Source organism: Salmo salar, chromosome ssa10 (assembly GCF_905237065.1).
Source record: "Salmo salar chromosome ssa10, Ssal_v3.1, whole genome shotgun sequence".
Taxonomy (NCBI): Eukaryota; Metazoa; Chordata; class Actinopteri; order Salmoniformes; family Salmonidae; genus Salmo; species Salmo salar.
Genome location: NC_059451.1, coordinates 96,193,152 through 96,197,545, shown reverse-complemented (window position 1 = coordinate 96,197,545; position 4,394 = coordinate 96,193,152). Strand labels below are relative to the sequence as shown.

At 45.4% G+C, this 4,394-nt stretch overlaps 1 long non-coding RNA gene across 1 annotated transcript; it reads left to right on the top strand.

Moving 5' to 3' along the window:
- The first annotated feature begins 2,501 nt into the window (after positions 1-2,501).
- On the top strand, positions 2,502-4,055 carry LOC123724492 (uncharacterized). The gene is made up of 3 exons (XR_006757044.1): positions 2,502-2,658; positions 2,821-2,877; positions 3,028-4,055. It is a non-coding gene; the product is annotated as an uncharacterized lncRNA (long non-coding RNA).
- Positions 4,056-4,394: the final 339 nt, after the last annotated feature.

Genomic DNA, 4,394 nt, shown 5'->3' with positions numbered 1-4,394 from the left:
GGGCTGGGCCGGAGGGCAGGCGGGCCGCTCGGGCTGGGCCGGAGGGCCGCTCGGGCTGGGCCGGAGGGCAGTCGGGCTGGGCCGGAGGGCAGTCGGGCAGCTCTGGCGACTCCTGACTGGCGGGCAGCTCTGGCGACTCCTGACTGGCGGGCAGCTCTGGCGACTCATGACTGGCGGGCAGCTCTGGCGACTCTTGACTGGCGGGCAGCTCTGGCGACTCTTGACTGGCGGGCAGCTCTGGCGACTCTTGACTGGCGGGCAGCTCTGGCGACTCTTGACTGGCGGGCAGCTCTGGCGACTCTTGACTGGCGGGCAGCTCTGGCGACTCTTGACTGGCGGGCAGCTCTGGCGACTCTTGACTGGCGAGGCTGGGCTGACGCACTACACGCCTGATGCGTGGGGCTGGTACTGGACGTGCCAGCCTGGAGACACGCACCTCCATGCTAGTGCGTATAGCGGGAAACACCGAACCGTAGAGGCGCACTGGCGGTCTTGAGCGCAGGGTTGGCATCACCCCTTCAGGCTCGATGCTTACTTCACCCTGGCACCTGCGGGGCGCTGGTACAGGGCGGACTGGGCTGTGCGTGCGTATAGGCGAGACAGTGCGCACCTCAGCGAAACACGGCGCCCTGCACCTCATACGCACCTCCCTGTAATCACGGGTAGCTGGCTTACGGCTCTTCCTTGGCCTGGCCAAACTATCTGTGTGCCCCCCCAAAAAAATTATTGGGGGTGCCTCTCCGGCTTCCTCGCCAGCCGTGTTCCAGCATAACGTTCGCTCCCTTTTCCTGCTGCCTCCGCTCTTCTCAGTGCCTACACCTGTTCCCATGGGAGGCAAATCTTTCCGGCCAGGATCTCTTCCCAGGTGTAGGATCCCTTGCCATCCAGGATGTCCTCCCATGTCCATTCATCCACCCGATGCTCCTTCCTCTTCCGCTGCTTGGTCCTTTTGTGGTGGGTAGTTCTGTCACAGCTGTCGTACTGGAGAGAAGACCAAGGCGCAGCGGGAATGTGGATACTCATATTTTAATAAAAAAAAGGAGTAAAGCATCCACCGGACAAAAACAATACACACGACAGGAAGAGTCTTGCAGGCACACAAAACGCAATGCAAGAACAACTACCCACAACCCCAAAGAAAAACACACACTACTATATAGGACTCCCAATCAAAGGCAACTCAACACACCTGCCTTCAATTGGGAGTCCAATCACCAACACAACACTTAACACACAAAACCCCTGTCACGTCCTGACCAAAACTAATACAATTGCTCCCTCTGCTGGTCAGGACGTGACAGGTAGCCAGGAAGAAAGCATGGCCAGCCGTAGAGAAATGCTTTTTGAAATTCTCGATTATAGTGGATTTATCGGTGGTGACAGTGTTACCTAGCCTCAGTGCAGTGGGCAGCTGGGAGGAGGTGCTCTTGTTCTCCATGGACTTTACAGTGTCCCAAAACTTTTTGGAGTTAGAGCTACAGGATGCAAATTTCAGTTTGAAAAAGCCAGCCTTTGCTTCCCTGAACAGTTGCATATCGCAGGGACTATTCGATGCTATTGCAGTCCGCCACAGGATTTTTTTGTGCTGGTCGAGGGCAGTCAGGTCTGGAGTGAACTAAGGGCTATATCTGTTCTTAGTTCTACATTTTTTAGTAGGTTAGTATGAAGTATCCTACTATGAGTCTAACAAAAGTGAGACAATAATTTGTTGAGAGATTTCAGCATCTCTATTCTCAGTCCAGTGACAGACCACTTCCACCCTCTTCTGGGCAGACCTGGTACCTAACATCACGGACAGAACCAGGAAGCCACAGGAAAAGAAGGAAACGTATATGGTCTTTGTTACTCTACTACACACACTGTCCATTAGTGAAGTGTTTTTTTTATTCCTTATTAAAACTGGATACTTGTTAGAAACAGGTTTTCATCGGTGGTGCACTAAATAACTACACGGTTTAGGTAGGTCTTTTTAAAATATCGGGATCAGTTCAGCTGTTGGGTGGGTATAATTTGTTGAACATTTCAACAGGAATCTGTTCCAAACACTTCGTAAATAACAAGGTTGCCAACAAATAACGCATACAAAGTTGTAGAGCGGCACAATATGATCCCGGGTAGGGAGTGGGCTAATTAATTACGTTTTTCACTCACCATGTTTATGCTGAAAAATGTCTGTCACTCTGGTAGCCTATTGACAAACATTAAGAATACGTTACATGGTGAGTTGATGCCTATTCGGCAGCTATTTCGCTAACGTTAGGAGAATTTATAATGTTACTTTGTATGTGTTTGTTTCTGATTCCTGTCGGAACGCTCCACAAATTATACCCACCTGTATTCAGGGCTGCTGGGATCAGGATGATCCGAAGGCTGTCAACAGCTATCCCCGTGTAAGGAAAGCTTCATTCCCAGGGCTGTTCTGAAGAAAAACACTCTTCTGGCTGATTGTAAATGCCTTTGCTTCTCAGTCTTTTTCTTTCATTTTTTTCTCTCAGTAGAGTTTCCAGTCTCTCTGTGTCCTTCCTGGATCTGACGCCTTACCCAGCATCTCTGTCAACTCACACAAATCTTATGATTGTGTGAAGAAATGTGTCTCTGACCTGAAAAAGCCACTACAAAACTTGATGAAAAAAAACATGGTGAAGATATCTGGAGCAGGTAATGATAAACACATATTGACAGAAATATATCTGGGAAATTGAATATTTTTACAAGAGTATACATCATGTTCTCTAGTACAGTAACAAATACATGTTGTTACCAAGTGATAATTGTGGACCAATGACCGAATGTGGACCAATGACAATTTTTCTTCATTAGTGAAAAAGGTTTACATTGTTCCACTTCCTGATCCCAAGACCAGAGAGTTCTTGAAATGTAAGCAATTTTTTTCCAATTCTACTATGAAATATACATACAGTACAGTATATACCCCACAAGTATGCATACTCATGACCATTTACTAGCAATCACAGAAACACAAACACCTAACTGCTTTTTAAAAACATTTTTATATGTTATTCTCAGATTCCTGACAACTCACTTTGGATCCAGACCCAGCCAATGAGTACCTCTGGCTGTCTGAGGGGAACAGAAAGGGGATATGTAGAAAAGAGTCTCAGTCCTATCCTACCATCCAGACAGATTTACCGACATTGACCGGTGTTGTGTAGAGAGGGTCTGTCTGGAGCCTGCTACTGGGAAGTAGAGTGGAGCAGGGAGAGAGTTAAAGTAGCTGTCTCATACAGAAGCATCAGCAGGGATGGAGAGGAATATGAGAGTGATTTTCAATGGAATTATCAGTTCTGGTGTTTGAACTGCAACCCACCCATCCGCACTTTCTGGCACAATCAAAACATGACGGATATCCCTGTCCCCTGCCGCTCCAGAGTAGGAGTGTACCTGGACCACAGGGCAGGAACTCTGTCCTTTTAGTGTCTCTGACACAATGACCCTCCTCCACAGAGTTCTGACCACATTCACACAGCCCCTCCATCCTGCGTTTGGGTTTTATTATGATGATTCATCTGTGAGGATACTGACACCTGTTCAATGATAAGCATATACAGTTTAGTTTATTTATTCACACAAAAAACAAGTGAAAGACATACAGTGCAGGTGAAGTTGGAAACAAGGTAAAAAAGGTGTGCAGGTGACGTTGGAAACCAGAGGATTTATATGAAAACCACAACAACAACAAAAATATGTATATGAAAACCACAAAATTATATGTAACAAAACAGATTTTTCAATCAACAAATAAGTATAAGCAAATGAAGTATAAACAAAGTGTAAACAAATTACTCATACGTGCACTTCAATGGTGGAGGGAATGATGGTGAAGTCTGAGAAGGTAGTAGTCAATTATACATACTTGATTATTAAGTTGCTTGGCTGTTGCACTATAACTGAAATCTGTGTTTTGGGGACGTTAGAAAATATTTGTAATGAAACTAATACTGTATGTTGATTATGTGCCTTCGTGAAGATAACTGCTTGATTGTATTGTATCATGTTTGTGTTAAATTATGTAGAATAAACTTGAAATGGAGGTACTTTGGTTCATATTCAGTGTCATATTTTTAATTTCTATGTTGAATTGTTGTTCGTTTATCAATATCATCACAATACAAGATCCTCAGTAATCCAAAGACAGTCTGCACATTAACACTGTGCTTGTTTAACTGATGACCAACATATCCTATTTAATGAACTACCATGTAAATAAATAGCTAGGTATTAGAGAAACTTTGTAAAATGTGAAGAAAAAATTAGGTCAAATTAAAGTGAGCCAATGAGTTGTGAGCTTGTATTGTAGTTCCATTGAAAAACCTGTAACCTGAGGAGAGGCACATGTAGACCACATGCCCCACATCCAGCAGTAGTGGCTGTGG